Below are 26,399 nucleotides of genomic sequence, written 5' to 3' on the forward strand. Positions count from 1 at the left end.
ACCTAACAAAGTACTGTGATATTTAGGACATTTAAGGTAGGTATTTGTGTTTGAAAACTTTGCTCATGAGATGAGGGCTATCATCCTAGTGAATTTTGAAGCTCATGAGATAACTAAATTTTGAAAATTCTATTTAAAGATATTTTTTTTACTGCATCTAGTTCATCTTTGAATCTGAAAGAAAGGGTAAGTACATGTATTAGTAGTATAAAAGCATTGAGGATATTTAAAATTTGCTTTGGAATTGTGCCAAGTAGCTGTTTTTATGTAATACCTTGCATTCTAGCAGTCTGTTTTATATGTCGGAAAGCTAGTTTAGGAATTTCTAGATATCAAAAGATTTTCTGGGCTATATTTTAGAAGACTCCCTAGGTTCATTTTTAGCTGAATGTGTGAGTTTTTATTGTTCCATGTAAGGTTAATTCATTTTGTGATGCATGAAATATACAGAAGGGAAACCGCCCTTTCAGCCTATCTTAAGTCCCGCTGGCTTTCAAAGCAAAGCTCCTAATTACTATCTACAATCTCACTACAGATACATTTGAACCTTTATTTCCACTGGTCTGTAAATCATCTATTGAGGAAATAAGTATGAAAATAGAAATGAACAAGAGGAAGATATAAATCTGGGGAAGAAAATAACATGTAATGAGTAGTGAACTACATATCCTTTGTTAAGTCTTTTGCTGTACTGCGAATGTTTCAGAATGTTTCAGTATAAGGACTAAACTCATTGAATAGGTGGAAGAATCAGGAATTGATGGTAAATGACTACTATGTTAACAGCCAGATTTGTTTTCCTCTTTCAAATTTTGTAACTGGAATGTAGAATTAACAGACAGCATGTTGGTCTATGTTGAACATGTAGCAAAGCTCAGAACAACTCTGAGATAGTATCAGTCATATGTTTGCCTGATCACAGTGCTGAACCGGGGCTAGTAGGATATCTAGTGATACTGAATGGACAGTGTATGATACTACATGAAGTAGTGTCATTCACATTAACGTAGCACTATCTTATTTTGTTACCACCATCCTTTCAGTCCAGGCATTGCAACCAAAATGGAGGATGTAGCTCGTACTTGCAACCTAGATCTCATAATTTGTAGCGGATTAAGATGTTAAAAATTGAGAAAAATGTTCCTTTTTGATATTAACAATGTAGAACTGGGGAAGAATAAATAAGCCTAAAGGTTATTTATCGTTAGTAAGACAAAGGTTGCAGTACTAAAACTTAATACAGAAGTTATTTCTCCTAGCTATCTTTTGAATTGCTGCTCCATGTCTTGAACAGTACTTAGTTCTATTTCCTAGAATATACTACTTTTTACATGAAGAGCTCTCACCCACTAACTTTTCTGTACCCTTCAATCCAGTAGCTAAGGGTAGGTATCCGTAGACTACTGATCCATGTGAACCATTGTTCTCTCCCAGTATGGGATCTCCCAGCGATGAACACAGGCAGGTATCAATGGCTCCCTACATCGGGCACTGAAGCATGTCTTTTTTAATGTTCTTTTATTTTCTATTGATTAGAGACCAGAAAATACCCACAGTACCTTTGTGGGCACTGTTTTCACATCCTGTTTTGTAATGCAGTTTTTAAAGTCCACGTAAGTGTAACGTTGAATCTTGGAAGTGCACTGTAGAAAAGAAGCTTTCTCACTTGGATCTTAATTATTCATTTCCTGGATTCTACCGAGTTGGAGACAAAGAAGTCCAAGTCAAATTCTGGCTTGTGTCGCAGCCAAATCCTTAGAGAAGGAACCTAGATCTTGCTTTGTCATTTTTAAATGTGTGCTCTCTGACAAGCCTCCATCCACTTTCTAGGAAGATACTTGTTCTTGTCTGTGAAGAAGGAAACTGAATGTTTAGGTTTCAACTGCAGCTGTAGAAGGTGAAAATGAATGAAGTGTTTTAAAAATGACATCAGCCTTTTCTAAGCCCATGGCTCTCTGTTGCCAAAATGAATGTTAATTACTAGATAAGTGAAAACTATACCTGTGCTAACTTGCAGTTAAACCATCAAAAAATCACACAAAAGAACAAAGTCAGTTTCAGCCCAAATCAGCATGGTTTATTTTTATGGAGACATTGCTTATGGGATGTAAAAGCTGAGCGTTTTGCCTTAGTGAGAATTGCAGATTTTAGCCCTAGCTCTGATTATTAAGCACAATCTTATTTTAGCATACTGTAGTTTTTACTTGCAATGAAAACTTAGTGCTATAAAAGGAATATTAAACGAATTAATTAAAAGTAAAACATTGCCTAGTTTAAATGACTCACAGTAGTTTACTTGGGGTGCATTATCATCTAGTATTTCACCTTTATATCAACTTAATGTTATTTCTGACCAAAGCGGTTTAATAAGCTACTCCACTGAAATAAGCTTATTGCTTCAAATATTGGGAAGAAAATTGAGTAAAAAGTCAATTTAAAATCAAGTTTATAGCAGCTTACAGTTATATATATCTGGTCTGAGAGTGTTTGAATCTGAAATAACAAACTGGATTCTCAGAAATGGTATGCTAATAAGAAAAAGGAGGCACTTGTTTAAAAATATAATTCTGGGAACCAACTTCCACGGACTGCTAGCAGTTCTAAGCAGATAAGAAGCCCTGATGGAAATAAATGGAAATTTTCCATTCAAATTGGAAAATTGTGATTTGATTCTGTTGAATTTGGTGAATCCTACTGACACCAGATTCAGTGCAGGTGAAAAGCTGGTTTGCCTTGTGAAGCTCTTGCCAGACAGCAATCTCAAAGTTGAGCAGGTGCTTGGTCACACCTTTCCTTAGGCAAGTACTCTATCAGTAGGAAACAAACAGCTGAATGCCAAGAGCAAATACGTTGAAATTAAAGGGTGTTTTTCCTTTGAGATTGTTTCTTTGGCACAGCTTGTGACAAAAGGAGGCACAGTGTTTATAGATGGAAATGCATTTCTGTCTTGAGTTGGATCTGTGTGGTCAGAACCTCATACCTGGAGGGGTTCAGTCAATGCAGAAGGCCTGAAAGCAAGCAGTGGAAGTATAATCCTGGGACAGTCTCTGAGGAGGTTTCCCTCTGAAGCCTGAGCTAGTCAGGACTACCCAGTTGGTGTATGATCACTTACTATCGTGCTTGTGCTGGACAATAATTAAATGATAGTGAAAACAGACAGATGGTTGAAGAAGACTCCATGGAATCTCCTCACGCAGTGTTCTCCAGCCAGTGTGAGGGAAATGGATCTTGCTTTCTCTCTGCAGTTGTGAGAGCATAGTGTTCAAATGCTGAACGAATGCTCAGCAACCCCAAACCACCACAGTCCTCTCTAAGGAGAAATTCTGCTATCCACCTTAAAACATATGCTTCAATAAATGAAGTTTTAGCTCTCAAAAGGTGTTCTACACCTTTTGTCCTCAACTTCACAAAGGCCTCCTTTTCATGTGGCTGCCAAGTTGTTCAGACTCAGGGATGCTGCAGTGATAAAGCCTAGGTGAATCCTCTCCAAAAAGGGTTCAGCTCTGCCTTGTCCAGATGCCCTCTTGTATTTTGAAAACCTTACTGATAGCAGTGCAGCACATTGCACAGAAGGCTCCCTCTCTTTGTGGATGTCTCTGCAGTGATACTGTGAACTTGTGCCATGAATACCTTGCATACTATGTGATACATAGACTGCTACATCTCAAGATTGGGCAAGTTCACCTAGCAATTTTGTTCTGGATTCAGGTGTAACTTGGTGACTGATGTGTTAAAAATGTTTTCCATTGGAATTATTGCTGTTTTTCTTCATCGCTAAAACAAGCATAAAAAAATAAATCAGTTCTGGAAATTGCGAGAGGGAGCAGAACTGCTGATTGACTGTTATTTTGATGGCATGTCTAGAATAATTGTTTTGGAAAAATAGTATCGCAGCAAGGTAGCACAATTTTTGTATTTACAGATGCAGGTTGAAGTGAAATTGCCTGTATAAGGACCCATCTCATTTTTGCAATCATGATAAATTTGATTGTGCTACGCTGATTATAAACTAGACCAAACATTACAGCTATTAGCATTCCAGTTGGGATGTATATAGAGTGGTGGTTTTGCTGAGAGATACAATTTCAAATCAGAATGAAATTGCTAGCAGTGTAACAAGACTGTCTCTGTGTGTCCTTCACAGTTACATGCGCAGGAGGGTGTACACGTAAACTCCCAAGTATGTATAAGCACATAAAAAACCCACCATGTAAAGATGTATGCAAATGAAAATATCTTGCATCTACTTTTGTTCACAACTGGACTCCTGTGTGAATTTCAGCAGCTGGCATCCACAGTGATGTCTCAGCTTTCGGGGCTGACCTTTGCTCTGCAGCCTGGTCTGATGGAGCAGAGAATCACCTCCAGCCTAACAGATCACTTTTCACCTGATCGTAGTCACTACCTTTTAGATGTGGTACAACATGTAGAAATTGATGCATCTGTGCAGAAAAATTGTCTTTGAAGAAATGCTCCAACTCCCTAAAAATTGCAGTTGTTAAAAAGATTTACTTCCTCCAAGGAAGGAAGAATGGAAGCAAGGAGGTTTTAATGACACAAAACATTTAATCTGTCAGTATGATGTCAGCTCTTTGGTGCAAACCCTTTTCTATTTTGCACAAATATAGATGTAGCCTCCTAAAGGTTATTCAGCCATGAAGAGGTATTAACAGTGGTGGCAAGATCAGTGAGGAAAAGGGGAGGAGAAGGAAGAGGAGCCAGTGAGATGTGGTCACAGCTACTGCCCTCTTTCTAGGAAAATGAAGAATAAGATCAAGATGATGAAATGTTAAAAGGCAGCAGCATTGAAGCATGTACAGTCAGCATGAGACAGTGAGCCTCCACTGTGCGTGGCCTCACTTCCCTTAATTTGTTGGATGCATTCCAAAAAGTGCATGGTAGGACCTTAAATTGATTCCCGCAGCTCCAGTGTTTCTGAAGTCCTCAGGAAGACCTGGAGCAGTAATGCAGCCTCTGGCAAGGGAGTGTTGTTGTAACTCAGATTAAGCGCCTGGTGAGAGTTTGCCAGGTATGGCAGGTGGCCTGAGCATCACTACCTCTCCGAAGATTTCATCACTGTAATCTGCAATTAACCTTATTACTCAAGCTTGTACCCCAGGATGCTGCTGACGTGTCACACTTCTTTTTTTTTTTTCCCCTCTAAAATGCTGGGGGACACAGATGTGTTACAGCTCTTTGGTCTTTGCAACTTTTATTGTTTAATGTACAGATGCAGTGACCAGTATGTAGCATGGTTCTGTTCTAAGGCTCTGGTGACAAACACAACCCATCCAAACTCGTAAGTCATTATATACTTGTGACTGCTTTAGCCAGTGCTGCGTTACAGAGGGCACACAGGATTGCAGCCACTTTGGTCCTTAATCTTTCAGCAACTGAGAAGTCAGCCTGAGGCAGATGCTCAGACTCATTCTGATCTCGTTTGCACCTCGGTAAGTCAAGAGTAACTTCAAGACAGTAAATTCAATTATGATGCAGGTGGTAGACAGTGCCAGGACAGACTATATTTCACCATTTTTTGTTCTAGGCATTTATTTTTTTTTTATGATTTAATTTAGAAAGAGATTAGAATTCTTGTTTGAGCTGCTTTTCTACCCATCTTTGTTATTTCCTTTTCATTTAGTCTCAGCCAATACATGATGTTTTCTTTCTTAATTATTTGCTAGCATGGTAATTTTTTAAAAATGTTTTCAGATTACAACAATTTTCTGGCAAAGAAAAGCATGAAATTCACTGCCCTTGAAATCAGCATCCATAAGGAGGAAAATATATCCTTTCATATATCAGTGTCAGAAAAGAATAGTAACCATGAAGCTATATTTATGTATTGAACCTTGTGATATTCTAAAGAGGAGGAAAAAGTGTATAAAGGATGCTGATTTTTCTTTTGCGTATGCAGCATATATATCATTTAACTGTCAATGTTCAGATAATAATTTGTTATAAAAACCTTCACATTTCAGAAAAATGTAGGAGGTGACACAAAACAGACTGTCATTACTGGCCATACATCTATGGTCTTAGGCTCCCTCCTAGATTTCTAGCCAGATAGAAAGAGGAGAAATATCCAGCCAGATTTCTAAGTCCATGTCATTTTCTTTGCACTGAGTGCTAATCTTGGTTCAAGACAGAAAACAATTTCTTGAAATATTACATAAAATCTTAGCACATGCTTTGTGCTTCTGCTATTCAAGCTGCTTTTCTCTGGTTTTCATATTTTATCCAAAAATTGGCAGAAATTCAGAAACAGTATAGGTGTCAGAGCTTTGAAGGGAATATGCAGATCCTATGGATAATACAATGCTTATTCTATGGATAATACAATGCTTATTTTAATGTGCCTACCTGAGAACAGCAGAACAGAGCTCAGAACCTGTGGTTTGTATGAATGGGACCTACAAGTTTTCTCTGTTATTTCCTGACTTTGTGAATGTAAGCTTCATGCAAGTTGGAGAACTCTTTTTCCTGAACAGAAAACTGTCCAGGAACTAACTGTTAATTTCTATAAACAGACTTTCTATTGTTGAACCATTCTAATATTATTTAATGTCAAGAAACTGGGTAAGTTAGCATATTATCTATTCCCAGAATTACTGACAAGTAAGAATGTTACAGTCACTTTCCTCATTCACTGAGAAAGAGAATGTGGGAGATTCTCTTTACGTTTTGCTTGATCGCCGAGGTCCGCGGGCTTGATCGCCGAGGTCCGCGGCTCGAAGCTGTCTCTGGCAGAACCGCCGCGACTTTTAGCGAGGTACAAGGGGATTTTAATCGCTTTCCTCATCGAGGATTCCCGCGGCAATCGTGCGGACGCCGCTCTCAGTCGGGCTGCTCTCGCGAGAGCAGCTGACGCAGAGTGGGCGTTGCCAACGCATCGGCGGGAGATTTAAACGGGCGCAAACCGGAAGCAGCCCTTGATCGCTGCTACAAAAAGCCCTAGGGAGGGCAGCGACACGTCGCTGCCCACCTGAGGCACAGCAGAGGAGGTAGTATAGCTGTCTCCCAGGCTGTCTTAACGTGGTGCTTTTGCAAGCTACCCTTGTCTGCACTCTCCTGCAAGGAATCTTGTTACAGCTATTGGTGGTAAGTGCCAGGGCACTTAGCGAACCTGGCAACAGTGTGAGGGTAGGGGGCAGCAGGGCAGGGCCGATCACTTGCACCCCTTTAGGACTTTCTTGTTGAGTTAGTGAGCCTGCTGGTTGCCATGGGTGCACCCCGGCAGAAGGCTTCAAGCACAAAAACTGTGAAGACCCGTGCAGAGGTCCCGAGCACACGCAGCAGAAAGACAGCAGCCAAGAAGACGGTCCAGAGCCAGACTGAGGTCTGGTGCGTGCATAGAGGGGAGAATAACAGTATGAGGTGTGTGGCGACTCAGACAGAGATACCATCACGAGATGCTAGTGTGCAGGTCACTGGCTGTGAGGAGTGCCACAGCCTGGCATTTGCAATGCCACATGAAGGAGGCAGCACTTGTATAAGGTGTGAGCAATTGAATGACTTGCTCAGCCTTGTGATTAGCTTGAAGGAGGAAGTGGAGAGGCTGAGGACTATAAAAGAGTGTGAGAGGGAGATTGACTGGTGGTGTCAGTCCCTCTCAACCTCAGGTTCTCGGCACACAGACGAGGCTCCTCACGGAGCACGTCAGCCCCTGCCACCTTACAAACACCTGGTAAAGGGGAACCAGCCAGCTGACAGCGTTTCAGCGAGCCCCCTGTCCTCTCTTCCCCCTAACAGCAATTTGAGAAGGGAGGAGGAGTGGAAACGGGTACCTGCTCGGCGGAGGGGGCATCCCCCAACCCGTCCATCCCCGACTCCCCAGGTGCCTCTGCGTAACAGGTTTGAGGCCCTGGAATTTGAGGGGGGGACGAGTGAGAGGGCGGAGACAGGTTCACCCGTGAGGTTGCCTCAGGCGAAGCGGTCGCCCACAAGCCTCAAGACTGCTTCTACCCGTAAGGACAGAAGGGTGATTGTCATAGGTGACTCCCTTCTGCAAGGAACAGAAGGCCCTATATGCCGGCCTGACCCTACCCGCAGAGAGGTGTGCTGCCTTCCTGGGGCTCGGGTCAGAGACATTTCAAAGAAAATTCCCGAGTTGATTCGGCCTTCAGATTATTACCCACTTTTAATAATTCAGGCTGGCGGCGAGGAAGTTGATAAGGAAAGCCTGAGGTCTATCAAGAAAGACTTCAGGGGAATGGGGCGAATGCTTGAAGGTGCTGGGGTGCAGGTGGTCTTTTCTTCTATGCCCGTGGTGTCAGGGAAAGGTACAGGGAGGATCCAAAACACCCAACTCTTAAATAGATGGCTAAAAAGCTGGTGCAGACACAAGAATTTCGGCTTTTTTGACCATGGGGCAATTTACACTGCACCTGGCATGATGGCTGCTGATGCATGCAGCCTGTCCCTGAGGGGTAAGAGGATATTAGCTGAAGAATTAGCGGGACTCATTGACAGGTCTTTAAACTAGGAACGAAGGGGGAAGGGGACAAAATAGGGGCTACTGGGGGTGAACGGGTCATTCGAGGGCTTGTACCAAACTCCATGAGCAATGACGGCAGAGTGCACAGGGAAGGAGTAGGGCAGGGGGATGCTGGGGATGCTGCTGTTCTAGGGGATCCTAGATCCCTTATAAAGGTGGTGAGACGGATAGCCCGGCTGAAGTGCCTTTATACCAATGCACGCAGCCTGAGTAACAAGCAGGAGGAACTGGAAACTGTGATGCACTCGGAAAGTTATGACCTTGTTGCTATCACAGAAACATGGTGGGATGACTCCCACAATTGGGATACTGCGATCGATGGCTATAGACTCTTTAGGAGAGATAGGCGAGGTAGGAGGGGTGGGGGAGTTGCTCTCTATGTCAGAGATTGGATAAACTGTGAGGAGCTCCCTACGAGAAACAGTCAGGAACAGGTTGAGAGCCTGTGGGTTAGGATTAGAGATGGGACTAATACAGGTCAGCTGGTGTTAGGGGTATACTACAGGCCACCTGATCAGGGGGAGGCTGTTGACGAGGCTTTCTTGCTCCAGATGCGTGAGATGTCTGGCTCACGGGCTCTTGTCCTGGTGGGGGACTTCAACCATCCGGACATCTGCTGGGAAAACCACACGGCGAGCTGCAAGAGCTCCAGAAAGCTCTTGGAATCCATTGACGATAGCTTTCTGGTTCAGGTATTGGACAGACCGACCAGAGGTGAAGCGTTGCTGGACCTGCTGCTCACAAACGCTGAGGAGATCATCAAAGGTGTCAAAGTTGGAGGCTGCCTGGGCTCCAGCGACCACGCCTTGGTTGAGTTTGTGATCTCAAGCGATGTGGGCCTGGCAAAGAGCAGGATCAGGACGCTGAACTTTAGAAGAGCAGACTTCAAGCTACTCAATGGATTGCTGGCCAAGATCCCCTGGCGCGCCGCCCTCAAAGACAAAGATGTTGAGGAGAGCTGGCTGCTCTTCAAGGATGCCCTCCTGGAAGCACAAGAGGTCTCCATTCCTCTGAATAAGAAAGTGGGCAGGCGAGGTAGGAAACCGGCATGGCTCAGCAAGGACCTGCTGAGAGAACTGAGGGCGAAGAAAGGGGTGTACAAGCTCTGGAAACAAGGCTGTGTCACCTGGGAAGAGTACAGGGATGCTGTCCGGACTTGCAGACGTGGGATCAGGGAAGCCAAGGCGCAGGCAGAACTGAACTTGGCAAGGGATGTGAAAAACAATAAGAAAACCTTCTACAGGTACATTGGCCAGAAGAGACAGGCCAAAACGGGTGTACCTACTTTGGTAAATTTAAAAGGAGAACTGGCTTCAACAGATGAAGAAAAAGCTGAGGTGCTGAATGAATTCTTCACCTCGGTCTTCACTGGTGGCCAGGATTCTAGTCTTTTTCACGTCCCTGAGCCCTGCATCCCCAAACCTCTATGTGGGGACCAAGGAGGTAAATCCCTCCCCACTGTAAGGGCAGAGCAAGTCCGACAGTGCCTCCTTAGACTGAATGAATATAAGTCTATGGGGCCGGATGGCGTGCATCCCAGGGTCCTGAAGGAGCTGGCTGAGGTGGTTGCCGAGCCGCTCTCCATCATATTTGAGAAGTCGTGGCTGTCAGGTGAGGTCCCGGACGACTGGAGGAAGGGTCACGTCACTCCCATATACAAGAAGGGGAGCAGGGAGGACCCGGGGAACTACAGGCCGGTGAGTCTCACCTCCGTGCCTGGGAAAATCATGGAACAGATCCTCCTGGACAACATGCTCGATCACATAAAGAATGAGCATGTGATCCGAGACAGCCAGCACGGCTTCACCAAAGGAAGGTCATGCCTAACTAATCTTGTGGCCTTCTATGATGGAGTGACGGCATTGGTGGACGAAGGGAAGGCGACCGATGTCATTTTCCTGGACCTGAGCAAGGCCTTTGACATGGTCCCCCACCACATCCTCATCTCCAAATTGGAGGGAAGTGGATTTGATGGGTGGACGACCCGATGGATAAGCAATTGGTTGAAAGGCCGCAGACAGAGGGTGATGGTCAATGGCTCTATGTCCAGGTGGAGGCCGGTAACAAGTGGTGTCCCCCAAGGGTCTGTCTTGGGACCGGTGCTCTTTAACATCTTTATCAATGACATCGATGAGGGAATTGAGTGCACCCTCAGCAAGTTTGCTGACGACACCAAGCTGAGTGATGCGGTTGATACGGTGGAAGGAAGGGATGCCATTCAGAGGGACCTCGACAGGCTGGAAAGCTGGGCTCGGGTGAACCTAATGAGGTTCAACACGGCAAAGTGCAAGGTTTTGCATTTGGGCCGGAAGAACCCCAGGCACCCGTACAAGCTGGGAGGAGTGGTCCTTGAGAGCAGCTCGGCAGAGAAGGACCTGGGGGTCCTGATGGACGAGAGACTCAACATGAGCCAGCAGTGCGCTCTGGCAGCTCGAAAGGCAAATGGGATCCTGGGCTCCATCAGGAGAGGGGTGGTCAGCAGGGACAGGGAAGTGATTGTCCCTCTCTACTCGGCTCTTGTGAGGCCCCATCTGGAGTACTGTGTCCAGGTGTGGAGCCCTCAGTACAAGAAAGACATGGAGATTTTGGAAAGGGTCCAGAGGAGGGCGACTAAGATGATCAGGGGGCTAGAGCACCTCCCCTATGAGGACAGGCTGAGGGAGTTGGGCTTGTTCAGCCTGGAGAAGAGAAGGCTGCGGGGCGACCTCATTGCAGCCTATCAATACCTGAAGGGAACCTACACCCAGGAGGGGAGTAAACTCTTCATAAGGGCTGACAATAGCAGGACTAGGGGAAATGGATCCAAGTTGAAGGAGGGAAGATTTAGGTTGGATGTTAGGGGGAAGTTCTTTACGAGGAGAGTGGTTAGGCCCTGGAACGGGCTGCCCAGGGAGGTTGTGGATGCCCCGTCCCTGGACGTGTTCAAGGCCAGGTTGGACGGGGTCCTGGGCAACCTGATCTAAATGTGTATGTTTGGTGGCCCTGCTAGGCAGGGGGGTTGGAACTACATGATCCTTGAGGTCCCTTCCAACCCGGGTGATTCTGTGATTCTGTGATTCTGTGATTTGCAACTAGTGGAATTCTTGGTGCCTTCTCTGAATAAAATGGCCTCAATCTCTTTTTTTCTTCTTCTTCTTCTTTGCCTAACAATGCTACTTTCACACAGAAATATTTCTTTTTAAACTTAGTTTTAGCCTTTTGCCCACATTCTTTGTTATAAGATAGTAACTGAGATGTTTTCCTTTTGTAGACTTGCTTCCGCATTCGAAAGAATGTCATCAGGAGATGCACAGGGATATGCTGAGGCTCTGTGAATGACAGAATGACAGGACAGAGGAAAGGCAACATTGGTACACTGATGCATCTGTGGTACATTGATTTACTCTTTTGTTTTTACTATAGGAACTTACAAATTCCTTCTGTGTCCTTTTTTGGAATTCACCATTATCTGAGTAGCCTGTTTGTTGCTTCTGATAAGCAACAGGCTCTGATTTCTTCTCCTTCACCCAAATATTAGGAAGCTAGAGGAAAACACTTTCAGCCTAAGTAGTTAATGCATCACAAGAGTGCATTGTTTTGTAAATGGACTCCAGCAGCACCTTATAGCTTCTTGAACTGAAAAGCACATTCCCTTGCATGAAATAAGAAACATGTTGTCCAGTTAAGCCATCTTCAGTTAAGCTTTGCATCTTCTGCCAGACAACTTCTATTAACTATGCATTTTACTTTTTTTCTTTAAATATTTAACTGGATGATTGTTTGCTTAGTGTTAACATGTCATGAGGCAGCTGTTTTCAGTGCGTTATTTTATTGCCCGTGTCTCTGAGGAAATGTACATAATGAAACAGATCAATTTAAAAAATCATTTTCTGTGCTATTTTCATTATTTTTTTCAATCTCAGACCTAATCTCTGTATCTCTGTGGTGGTTTTGTTTTGTTTTGTTTGTTTTTCTGATTTCCTTTCAACTATACCCTTTTTTTCTTTGTGAGAAATGCAGCCTGGTCTGTAGCAGTGATGTAGATGACAGTGGTACTGCACTTCTCCTGCTGTTAGTTTTGTGGGGACCACATAGCACTCACCATGGCCACAGGCATGTAGAACTAACACTGTGAAGCCAGAAAAATGTTGTATTTATATTGACATTGACAGCCCTCTGCCTGTTTTCCCATCACTCCTCACTGGTTGCTGTCTTTACTTCTGCAGTATTCTGCTCTGACATATTGAAGATTTGTGCCTGTTTGCTGGTATAGAGAAAGAGTCAGTCCTGGATAGCTTCTCTCTTGGCTTTTTCTTTTTTTCTAACTTCATATGCTTGCTTCTTAGTGCATACTATTACGCCCTAAGGCATGCCTGTTTGGCTCTTCCCCTTCTTTGCCATTACATCTGAGCACCTGATTGATGTAGATAGCATGTTAGGAGATGGCAGATATTCTTTTCCTGTCAAATAGATAACCTGAAAAAAATAGTCAACCTTTATGAAAAAGGGGCCGGAAGGCTGCTCTCTGGCTGTAATTTATCAAAGTATTTCTCATCTCTGTTTACATCAGGTATACACGTGGACCCCAGTCCTTAATGGCTATGCCTTGGCATTCACTGTGTTGTTACAGTATAAATGACAACAACACAGTTTTTTGGGCTGTCTTATTTTCATTTGAAGAATAATCACCTTTTATCTAAAGCAGGTTTGTGAGCCAGTGGTGTGTTCAATGAATTTGTAAACAGCTGCACAGTCTGATTCTCCTCCAATCTCTGATGTAAAGCAGTCAGATAGGGGAAAAGAAGTGAGAGACATAAGAAAGGTCAATACACAGTTTTGCTATGAGTGTCGGTATTAGTTCTACTGTACTTGGATACTGCACCCTGAAAACTGTGAAGAAAACAATGGAGTAGTACTTGCTTTGTTACTGTGCTTCAGACACAAAAGACAGTCCTGCTGTAGATAAATCTAATTGGTTGTATTCATTGAACACGGAGGTGTATCACAGAAATACAGCCTATAAAGTTGCTCCAGTATGAAATGCACAGATTTTATGGTAATGTTCTGGTTTTTATCAATGTTGATATATGTGCCTGGGAAGTACTATAAATGCAGCATTTTGCTTGAAGTACTTGTACACGGAGTTCCACTAACCATGTACAACCAGAGGGTGAAATTAATCTGAAATTAATAATGTAGAACAGTGCAAGAGGACAAGCAAGCATGCTACAAAAATGGATTCTAAAATCTCTCCTAAGTAAATTTTTAACATTGTACTCAGGAGTGAGCAAATATTATATATTCAAGAAATGTTTGCCAAGTCTGCCTGCAAGAAGTGTAGACAGCTAGAAGATGTCAACAGGGAATATTGTCATAACACTAAGAATAATGTGTTATCTAGTGCCTAACACTGAACACATGTAAACAATTAATCGCAGAACAGAAACTTCTGAAAAGCAGTAACATGTGAGCTGCATTCATAGGCTTGAACTATTTATTGTTTCTGATTAATAGGCCTTTTAAACTTTTTCTTTACATGCTATCTCAGCATCTTAATCACTTGCATCATCCTGGTGTTTGAGGGATCTTTTTTTCTGAAGAGAGATTGAATACAAGTGTATTTTTCTTCAGAGGGATGAATCTTATAAAGAGAGGAGAATGAGGAGAATTATGATTGCTCTACCTTAAGGTGCAATACTGGTCAAAACACATGTTGTTCATAATCTCATATACATGTGTAAGACTGCCATAATGCAAAGCCAGCCATTTTGTTTGACAACTTTGTCATCATCTTTACATTCTACACTCAGTTGTTGGGTGACATGCACTGAAGTTTCATTTCAAGGAACATCGGCGCATTATTGTTTAAGTAAGGGTTCAAGAACTGGTAGCAGGAGATTTCAGTGCCCTAATGCTGTGTGTGAAAAGAGGAATTCTCTGTGCATCAAGTGGATTTCATGGTGTGTCATCTTACAAACCATCTTATACTTTGCCTATACTTTCTAAGTTAGGAAAGACTCCTTGATTGGGAAAAACAGTATGTTGGTACAGAAGTCTTTTCTGGAATGAATTGGGCAGGGAATGAGGCTCAGGCTCACCTAGAGGTAGCAAAGGTTCTGGGAGAGGGGAGAAAGGTCTCTGCTTGCCTGGGCTGGGCTACACTCCTATCTGGGCAGCTCCCAAGGGACCAGACATCTGTGCTGGAGAGAAGTACTAAGATAATGGGGCCAGTGCTGCCACAGCTGTGGTTACCAGTCACCACTACTGCTTCTCACACTTCCACACAAGCTGTCAGCATTCTAAGAAATGGTTTCTTCCTTCAGTTACGGGAATTAAGTTCTTCATCACTGGACTTCATGAAAGCAGCGTGGTCTCATTGCCACAAAGGAATAAAAAATGGCCATCTCTGCTTGCAAAGGAGTGATCTTATCAGCTTCAGAAGGTTCAGTGCAGGTCTCAGACTGAAACAGGTGTGAGCTGTTCTCCTTGTGTCCACCTAAAAGACACAACTATTATATTCTTCGCTGCTGAAACTTGTCTTGCTGCTGGTGTTAACTGGCTTAACAAGGAAGCATAGTCTTTTTGCCCTGGGCAAAAGTTGTTTCTATTCTGATAAATGCACCACTTATCACAAAAGTTAGGGTTAAACTAGTTGGTCTTCTTCCCGTTTTGAACTGAAAGAGATGTTGAATGTATCTTCATTTTGTCTAAGAAGTCCTTAAAGGCATGAAAGATTAATCTCCTGTTAACATTTGCCTGCAGCTATTTCTAAAACATATTCATTGATTTCTGGCAAATTAATTAATCCTAGAGGAATGGCTTGGTGTTCTTAGCTGTGTGTTTTCTTACACAGAACTAGATCTGTACTGAAAGTAGTAGTGTTTTTTTTGATGGCAAAGCATGAAAGGGGTAAGTTCACAGTAATGCAACTTGACCTTTTCAACTTCCCAGCTCTGTAGAACTCTTGTAAGAGCCATTTTCCTAAGTCACAAAGTGGCTATTATACCATAAAGAGCAGCAATAAATGTGCTAATATTTCCGGTATTTAAACTAGTTTCTCATAGTAAAAAGATCCTTTTTGAAGGGCCTCAAGTCCATATAGGAATTGAATATCAAGAGGGTCAGCCTAGTCTGCAGGTCTCTTTTGTGCCTATTATAATTATAAATTCACTAGTCAGGTGTTTCCCACTGATTTCCATGCCAAAGACAAGGTGCTGAGTTTTTGGTGCATTTTTGTTGACAGTTCATCCTTTGGAACTCTTGTCAGAATTGTAATATATTATGTTAGAGACCTTGAAGTCTCTACTTCAGTTTGTATTGTAAATATCTTCTCACAGTATTAAAATCATTATGACTCACTGTCTGTAGCATTCCTGTTATGTTGGTAGGATAAGTTCAGTAATACTGCTCCTGCTTCAGGATAGGTATCATTAGTGAAGCCTGCTGGGTAAGGCAGGGATGGAGACCTGCTGGCTGTGTGGCTGTTCCCATTGTATGTACTTCATTCTCTGGTAAATGTGAATTAAGGGTCTTGTTACAAAGGGTTTGAATGCTAACACTGAAGGGATGAACTTCATCAATACCTACGCAAAGATGTGGTGTGGTGGTAGGAAATAAAAAAGTTTGGAGAAAGAGTGTGAGGAAAAAATGAGAAATTGTAAAGTATGTGGAAAAGACAGGATGCAGTATAATGGCATACAGGCAAGCAAGGTTCAACACTTAGGAGTAATGATTTGCACAACCACAACTGATCATTGCTGCAATGATCTGAACATGTTAATGGCTCACAGACTGAGCGTCAGTCAACAATGTCATACTGGCAAGAAAAAGGCAAGCATCCCAATGACTCTGCATAAGCAAAAGAGCCTGCAAAACCAAGATAAGGCATCCATCTGCTTTACTTCACATTTCCAAGGCCCCAAACAGTGTGCGAAGTCCAGCTGTGGGCATGTATTTTAAAAAAGCTACAAACTAATTTTGAGAGATTCCAGAAGGCAGGTGTAAGAATGATTAAAGGCATCAAAAACATGAACCATAGGCTATAGTAGAGAGCTGAAGAATTTTAGTTGCAGAAGAAGAAATTTGAGAACAGATATGAAATTATTTTTCATCTGCCTGTGGCACTGCTGCATGAAGTGAGTGTCCACCTCTCCTGCTTATGGCTTAAAACTTCTTAGGCTTAGCAGGTGAGATCTGGGATTAGAGGACAAGAGTAGGTGACTGGGATTTGGGGGATGTTGGGGAGTTGCTGCTGTTGTGTTGAAGCATGTGGGACAGATCATCAGGAACTGCATCAAGTGTAGTTGACCCCGCCTTTTGGCAGAAAGATACGTGAGATATCTTATTGAGGTCAGTTCCAGCAGTACTGTCTGTAGAATTTTAAGCCTTCAGATGGATGAGAAAGACCAAATCTATCCCATCCATGAAAAAAATGTACAGATACATGTTTTTGGGATTTACATACCAATACAATCTTGAGCAAGTCTGTAAAAGTCTTCATGACTTTGGCTTTTTGTTGTTTGCTGCCTGCATGATATCCCTCGGTCACCTAGAGAAGGGTGGTGCTGCCTTGCTATACAGACACCCCCAGACCCATCAATTTTTCACTAATAGGCATGAACTTTGCCTGACATGCAGCTAATACTGAGTAGCAAAGCAGGCTTTTCAGCTTTCTCCCATGTGTCCTGATTTATTTCTTATGCTTCTGTGATTCATGATACGAAGTTAATTTCATGACTTATGCTGTGTGGGCTCGGTAGCAGGGGCAAACTTTTGTTCTGAGTTTCCAGAGTATTTAATACAATGGAACTTCACAGTAACACAATACAAAACAACAGTAACAATGGCATGAAGGCAGTTGTTTCATTCCTAAATACTTTTTTTCCGTAGCTTTCTTGTGTGTGCGTCTCACATACAATGACAGCACAGAGAAAGAGCAATCTCTAAGCAGTCCTATCAAACTGACAGCTTCTTATTCTTATTCACTGCAGGGCAGTCACATGCCAGCTTTTAAAAAGAGTGATTTAAAAATACCAAAATGAACAATAACATTGTGCAGCACCAATAGCAAAGGCAGTAAACAAAACAAAATGAAGTAGAATGCAACAGGGGTGAAAGTTTTTCAGTGTTTGTTCCTCTTAAGGCATAAAATCATTTCTTAAATGATTGACACCCAGGATTGAATTAATCTGGAAGGCTTACTTATTTGCATTCTTTGAAAACTGTTGGCTGTACGTAAGCCTTGGGAAGTTACATAACTGTCATCTAGAGTTGTACACTCGAGTATTTGTCAAATAAGTTTAGCAAAATGGTATTTCTTAATGCTTCTGTAAAAAGTACTTGATAATTCTGCAAGATAACAAACCTGCTATTCCTTTGTATATTTTGATGTCATAGAATTTTTCCTCTGAAATCTAAATCCAGCCACCTGAATATCTGGAAGAATAACACTTGTAATAGACTTTCATACAGTTTATTTGTGCCTCTATTTTAAAATATTTTGGTCTTCAAATTGATTCCTTGATGTTGATGACTTTGTCCAAAGTCAAGATCTTGTTTCCTTGTCCAAAACTGTGCAGTCTAGTTTTGTAACTATGAAATGCCCAAACTTAAAGGCGTCACTGTCCTTTATTTTGTGCTTCTATGCTGGGCTCCCAGTTTCAAACAAAAGTTGTAAAAAACATTAATTACACATCTGTGACTTCACTCTTTCAAGCATCTTTTGTATATGACTCTTAGCATACAATTACCATCTTTCAAATCACTACTTGCTCAAGGTTGGTATCCTGAAGTAGGAATCCTGCCCTAGATATGTTTTAAAAGATATAATATTAACTTCTGGCCTGTAGTAAATGTTCTGCAGTGAGGCCAACATATCTGGCATCTCCTGAGAACTGACTCACTGGAGGAGGAGCCCCTATCATTTGGTTAGAAAAATTAAAATTAAGACTTGTCATGCTGTCAGTTGTTAAATGGGGCATCTGTCTTCCTCCTGTAGTCTGGCTCGAGTCTGCATCTTAGGCAGAGAGTACCAATTTTGTTAGGTGATTTGAGAGGATCTATCCCAATATTGGTATCTGCTGTCATTGCTTTCTATATGCTCAGGCATCTAATATGGATGGTATTTACATAATAAAAGCATGTAAAAATTAGGATAGCAAATGTGGGTTCTCTTGTACCATAGCTTAAACGCTATTACTTTTATTCCTTGGGTGACACTCAGAACACAGCTAACAGTGGCAGAAGACAGGAAAGCTCCCTCTGTGTTATGTGCAGTCATCATGCAATTGTTGAGAAACAAAGGCTTATCAGTTTGTTTTTCTTCACTTCCAGTTGCTGTGATGAATAGGTCTGCGATCTTTACATTTGCTATCATTTCTTTAAACTGTTTTTTTTTTTCCATGTGCTCAGCAGGAGTGTGGGGAGAAGAGGTTTGTACTTGATAGACTATTGGTATTTAAGTGGTGATTTGGGAAATTGTAGGTATGCGTTTTCTGTTTATTCTTACTAGCTGTCTTTTTTCCTTTTCCTCTACTGCCTTTTATTTTATTTTTTAATACCAGCTTGTTTCAATTTCTACATGCATCTGATTCTTAATTTCAATTCAGTTTAACTTCTTTCCCTGATGTAGATTAGTTGTTGATGTATATACTCGCCATTTAAGACTGAAAGTTTTTAATGAGTATTTGGCACCTTATTAGAAAAGGGAGCTTCAGGACATCTGTATCTGTGTAACCCAAATCTCCTGGTCTCTTTCCCAGTGATGTGGATAGAGTAGGCTCTAAGAGACTAATGCCATGTTGAGCAAATCTCTAGGTTGCAGAAATTCACAATCCTTTACTTCTCCCAGTAGAATTTCATGTTTTGGCTCCTTGGGGCTGATTAAATTACTCATCTCAGCAGTAATCATCACAAAGGAAGAAGAAGAAAAAAGAGTGAACTGTATTCTACAATTTATCTTTGTTTTACTTGTGTATTCCTTACTAGGTATGCTATGCTCTTCTTATAAGATGAAGCAAGGTGGGATCTGCTAGGGCAGAGGAGACGATGAGATTAGGAGAGCCACTGAGTATCCCTGAGAGAACAGGCTTAAGGAACAGCAAGGTTAGGGAAGTAAGGGAGTTGCAACAGGGATCCAAATGCAGTTATGTCTCACATAAAGACTGCAGGACTGTCAGGAGAGGCACTGAGTGGCTGGACAGACCTTCTCATGAATTAAGAGATCTGGTGACAAGAGTTTGCTGCTGCTAAGGAAGGTATTGGATTGATAAAAAGCAAAGACAGACAAATGAGTTCTGTATAAATCCTAGATTCCCTCTCTGTTCCAATTGCTTTGAATTTTCTCAGTTTTAAAGGAAAGATTTCATTTTTTGTTCAGACAAAATTATGCTTTTTTTGCATTTAAAAGTCTTGTGTCGTTTATGCAAGGACATCCTCAGGTCTCCATAAGTTGACTCGCAGCACTGTCCTACTTTACCTGTGTTCACTCCAGTGTTTATTATGGTATTCTACTTCCTTATACATGTTTGTTCAGATGTGCCGCTCTTCTCTTTGTGTTTTTCACCCCAGATAAAGTCTTTTGTCATTTTATTGCCCCTGGGAATTTTCTCTGCATTGCTGCTGTGTTACAACTCTGTGGACCATGTCTGGGGACACTTCAGACTGTGAGATGCCAGAGCGTGATTTGGGTTTCTCTCCTAAGTTATTTGCATCCTAAGTGCCTTCAGACACACCATAGGTTTGTTAAAATTTTGTGCTGTTCACATATGTTGTCTTATGTTACACATTAACATGTGTAGCAAAACTTCCTCAGAGCAAATGCTGTGGACACTTTAAAGCACAGCAAGGTGTTAGAGATGCTTCCCCTCAGCCAACAGATGCTAGATGGATTTTGCATCCATAGAAAATGCCAAGTCTAGAATTACACTAAGTAACAAGTTGTAGAGTTGCTTTTACTAGTTTGTTGGTTTGCTGAATCCGGGTCCAAAAGAAATTAAACACTCCTAACACAAAAGTGCATCTGTAGATAGAGAATTTATTAGTGGAAGTGTGTGCGTAGTTTTGGGTGGTACTGTATTTTCAGGACTTTCTTACATGTAGGAGGTGAATTCAGGATTAATTTTTGTGGGGAGAATCATGTACTGCTTAAAGTGAGTTGGAAAAGAAGATAAGAAGCATATCTTCAAGCTATTTCTTTCAAGTTTTGCTAAGCAGTTTAACATTTCTTGAATCTAACAGTTTTAGACTGTACAGAGTTCCCAAAGAATACTTGCAATTTGATATTTCTCTTGTCTTCAAAATATAATTTGTGTGAATAAGGTAAGAAATACACTTCAATGTTTTTAATTGCGCCCCAAATAATGAGCTTCCTTTTATATAAAGACTATTCTAAGACTTTTATTTTCAAAACTTTTTAATTAGTTATATCAAGTATAGAGGAATGTTCGTTTAATCTATTTTCTTATTATTTTGTTTCTACTCTGGTATAATTGCAGTACAAATGAAAAAAGTTTTAAAGCGCAAGGAATAATTTTAATACTAAATAATAATATTTAAAAAGTAGTGGAAAGAAACTGAGTTGTATGTCAAATCTCTTTAGATCTTGAGTTAATGATATTGAAAATCCTGTAAGTCACATTTACTTTTATTAAATTATCATTCAAAAACATCACTAGGCAAATTATAATATGCATAATTGAAGCAAGTTAAATGATATGAAGAATGCCTTGAACAAATAGCTGAGGGGGACATGTTCTTATACATAATCATTAGTGTAACTCCATAAGTCTACTCAATTAGACTTAATTGCAATACTGTGGAAGTCAACATAGAAGCTTTGAGATGTGAAAAGAGACATTTTACATATTGCTGTAGGGATCATTGTATTTATGCAAGACACTGACGTGGTTTAATTGTAACAATTGTATTTGACTACAGTAGCAATATGGAAATAGAGAAACTAAAACAAGGCAAGTGCCCTAGGACTGCTCAGAAATCAGAGCTGTCATCTGTTCTGATTAGCACATGTCATATCAAGAACATTCTAATGGCTTGCTCAAAATGCTTTATTCAAAGAAACACACATACTCCCAGATCCAAATCTCATCAGAATATTTTAATTTCACCACAAATAAAATGTCCTGTCAAAATGGCTGGAAAAACACAATTGTAACTATTGCTACCCTGAGTTAACTAACAGGGAGAGGGTTAGAGTTTGACTCTGCTAACACACTGATGAAAATCTTTTGTGGTATTTGTGATGGTATGCTAATGAAGAGCTGCTCTGATACCCTTAGGCCTGCACTTCATCAAAACCATTAAAGGCAGTGCAGTATTGCAAACACTGGAGCAAAAAGAAAAAAGTCTTTCTATGAGTGAAACTTAAAAAAGTTTACTCCATGCTGTGTTTTTCCAAATGCAGTATTTGCTAAATACAGAACTTTTTTGAAGATAGTAGTCAACACCCTTCTACTGTATTCCTGTGTCCAACCTGAGATGTTGCAGTCTGGATGAGTGAATAATTGGGTAGGTAAAAGCTAATGGAGAGGCAGCCTCAGTGGTTAAAGGGACACTCTGTACAGGCCCATGAGCCCCAGTAGGGGTCTCTGCTTGAACCTACCATTTTCATCTTCTTCATTAGTGACCTGCAGGAGGCAGTGAAGTGCAGGCTCATTAAGTTTGCAAATGAAAAACAGAGGCACACAAAAATGAATGCAAATGCAAAGTCCTGCAGCTGTGAAAGAAGAACCTCCAGCAATGATACAGGCTGGGGGCTGCCTGTCTGGGGAGCAGCTCTGCTGACAAGGACTTGAGAACTTGGCAGACAGTGAACTGGGCAGGAGCCTGCTGGGTGTCCTGGCAGCAAAGGCAGGCAGCAGCATCTGGTACCACATGAACCATGGCAGAGCCAGCAGGCTGAGGGAAGTGATTATTCTGCTTTGCTTGTCACTCAAGAGGCTACATCTGGACAGTGTGTAATTTTAAGTCCCCAAAAACAGGCAAGATGCTAATAAACTGAACCAAGTTCCAAAAAGGGCCAGCAAGGTGATTTTGTCTTGGAGAACTTGATTTGTGAGGAGACAGCAAGAAAATGGATCTTGTTCTGCCTGATAATGGGAAGGATTTGGAGGTACTTACTGGCAATCCATTGCTACACGGGAGATGGTTATGAAGAAGGTAGCTTTGCAAGGGTGGATCTTGCCTGGACAATCCGATGGCCTTCTCTAATGGAGTGATGGCCTCAGTGGACAAAGGAACAGCAACTGATGTCATCTACCTGAACTTGTGCAAGGCCTTTGGTATGGTCCCACACCACATCCTATCTCTAAATTGCAGAACTATAGTTTTGAAGACTAGAAAGTTTGGTGGATAAAGAATTGGGTAGATGGTCAAAGCCAGAGGGTTATGATTAACAGTATCAACAGTTCTATGTCCAGGTGAAGTCAGTCTTGGAACTGACTGCTGCTCTTCAACATCTTTATCAATGACATAAACAGTGGGATCGAGTGCACCCTCAGCAAGTTTGCTGATGACACCCAGCTGCATGGTGCATTTAATACAACAGAACAAAGGGATGCCATCCAGAGGGACCTGGACAGGTTTGAAAAGTGGGCATATGATAATCTAATGAAGTTTAACAAGGCCAAGAGCAAGGTGTTGCTCTTGGGTTGAAGCAGTTCCAGATGTGAGTACAGACTGGGAGAGGAATTTGTTGGCAGCAGCTCTGTGGACAAGGATCAAGGAGGCTTGATGGACAAAAAGCTAGACATGAGCCAGCAGTATCCTGGGCTGCACCAGAAGAGGGGTGGCCAGCAGGGCAAGGGAGGTGATTGTCCTCCTCTGCTCTGTCCTTGTGAAGTCCCATCTGGAGTACTGCATCCATGCCCCATGAGAGGAAGGATACATAGCTGTTGGAGCAGGTCCAGAGGAGGGCCACCAAGATGATCATAGGGCTGGAGCACCTTTCTCAGGAACACAGGTTGAGGGAGCTGGAGTCGTTTAGCTTGGAGAAGAGAAAGCTCTGCAGAGACCTCACTGTAGCCTTCCAGTACTTGAAGGGCACTTATAAGCAAGAGAGGGACTGACATTTTACACGGTCTGATGGTGAAAGGACAAGGGGAACGCTTTAAACAAAATGAGGGGAAAATAAGTTAGATGCTAGGCAGAAATTCTTATTCAGAGGATGGTGATGTACTGCCCAGGGAGGTTGTTGCCCTGTCCCTGAAGATATTCAAGGCCAGGTTTGAGGGGATTCTATGCAGCCTGATCTAGTGGTTGGCAACCTCCATGCCCACAGTAAGGGGTTGGAACTATATAATCTTTACGGGCTTTTCTAAGCTTAGCCATTCTACGATTCTGTGATAAGATAGAGCCTCTTTACAGCAATGCAAAGTGGGAGGACAAGAGGTAACTGGCATTGGTTGCAATGAGAGAGGTTCAGGCTGGCAACCTTTTTCTCCAGGTGATCAGCCCAGCAGTAAAGAAAGTTGCTCACAAAGGCTGAGCTACCTCCATCCTTGAAAATGCCCAGGATGTGACAGTAATTTGGTCTGACACTGTAGCTGACCCATCTTTGAGCTGGGGGTTGTTCTGGAGCCCTCCTGAATCTCCTTCCAAACTTAGTTGTTCTATAATTCAATAATAATTTTTAAAACTAGGTTTTCGTAATGGTCTTGGTTCATAAATAGTCCTCGCTTTCTGGAGTTCATTGAGGAAATTAATGCTAAGGGTAACAGTGGAACAGAACAGGATTTAAAACAATAATTGAGAATACTTTTTCTCAGAAGCAACTTGATTTTTTGGAACATTTTTTTTCCTCCTACTTTTTTCCTTATTTAATCATAGCCAAAATTAGGAATGTGCAAGATGGAGTTAATGACCCAGGAAAGTTATGCAGAAAGGATTTTGTCTTTGAACTGCAAAATCACTCTCTATTTTTTTCTCTTTCTGTTTGCATTACTTGTCTCAACCTGGATGTGAACACTGTCCATGGGAAGAGTTAAAATTTGAGGTATGATGGAACTGGGGGAGGAGGGCATTGGGAAGGCTTTGATTTTCAGAGATGAAGTATACTTCATACATCCAATGCTGTTTTCTGCTAATTAATACAGTTAAGAGGATAGAATCCAAATTTCACTAAATTGCTAATCTTAGGGAGGATGGCATCTAATTCAAAAAAATAAGAAAAATAAAAAAGGACAAAGAGCTTCTCTGTGCTGAAAGCTTAAATGGAAATCATTTTAGAGGTCTCTTCCACTCAAAGTAACTGTAAAACTCAAAGTAACTGTAAGACCTTTTAAGACCTTAGGCCAGCTCATCAGTCTGTATAATATCGAGGGGATTTCTGTGAAGTAAATCTGATTCATTCTGATGGAGCATGGAGACCCAAATGCCCCTGTAGACAGGAGGAGCAGGCAAATATTCATGTAGATGAAAAAAAGACCCTTAATGCAAAAATAAATAAAAAAATAAAAAGGCTGTAGATGAAGAAGTCATTTTCAGGATGGAGGAAAAGTAAAGGGAAAGAATTTCAGAACAGAAAGAAGCGCCTCAGTGAGAAAGAGACCACCTGGTTCTTGAACTCCCAAAATACCAGAGCTCCTGCAGCTGAAATTTCTTCTTTGGGAAAGAGTGTACAGCCTACCTATCACTCCGTGGTAGAAAAGTATGTTAAATATAAATGTTATTAGGGCAGAAGAAGAAGGTGGAATTGTTAAAACCGTAGAGATGAAATAAACTCACTTTGGTCCAATTAAATAAAGAATATCAAGAAGAAAAAGTGCATATTTCATTTAAAAAGCCACTTGCCAACAACTCTAACTATACTGAAATGAAAACTGATGTATGCTGGATTAGTTACCTGTTCTTAGGGAGGAGGAAAAAATGTTCAGAATATTTTCTTTCACTGCATTGCCTTAAGACTTCTGACTTAGTAGACTGCAAGGATTGTTAGTGAAAGGAAACCATTCTGGGAGAAAGCTAGGAATGTGCTGTAATGTCTTCAACCAGCAGAATGTACTGTGCCATAGAAAAAGGCAAATCTAAACAGTGTTGATTTTCTGTAGCTCTATTTAAAAAAGAAAAGAAAAAAAAAAGCCCAGCTGCATCTCTGTAAATAAAATCATAATTTAAGGTACACATCCAGCTTTTAATGGTAACTTTAAATATTGTATCTGCACTGATCTGCAAAGGCTTATTATTACTACTCCTTTTATTAGATTCTGCTCATCAGAACACTTGGTTGTTGTCTTACAGGGCCACTTCAGCCCAAATAAAGCTTGTCTGAAGCACTTGAGTTTTTCCCATTGTTCAGAGTGAAGTAGAATACAGATAAATGTAACAAGTGCAAACTAAGTCTTTGTAAAAAAAAATCTTTTTTTTTTTTCATTCTGACTAGAGAAAATTGCTTTGTGAGATGATAAAACCTAGCTCTTCTATTGTAAAGGGAATAATTTACATGTATGTTTGTGACTGTTTGTCGGGAAGCTTAGATTCCTTTCTCCAAATAGAGCTTATCATGAATCCTTATTAAGAATATGTGAATAGAGATTTTAGAATGTTGTCTACATGGGCTTAGTCCAGTTAGGTATAAATTGCTCCTCCAAAAATAAGCAATCGGTCTTTTATACTGAAGATAAAATATGCTGTTTCTTTATTTATATACTGAAAACTCAGTAACTGATGATGTTCAATTAAGATATGAATGTCAACTGTCAGTCATAAACTTCAGAAACTAGTCTTCCATGAGACATGTCAACTTTAAAAAGTTGTGAAACAATACATTAGAATATGAGTCACTGAGCTTACCCTGAAGCCACTTCCTGCTTAGGAAACTAAAATGTTCAAAACCTGACAGACGTGGCTCTAAGCAGGGTAGCTGGACTTGCCAGTCTCTAGAGGCACCTTTCGATATGAACAGTTCTGT

The sequence above is a fragment of the Tetrao urogallus genome (genome assembly GCF_951394365.1).
Source record: "Tetrao urogallus genome assembly, chromosome: 5".
In the NCBI taxonomy this organism is placed as follows: Eukaryota; Metazoa; Chordata; class Aves; order Galliformes; family Phasianidae; genus Tetrao; species Tetrao urogallus.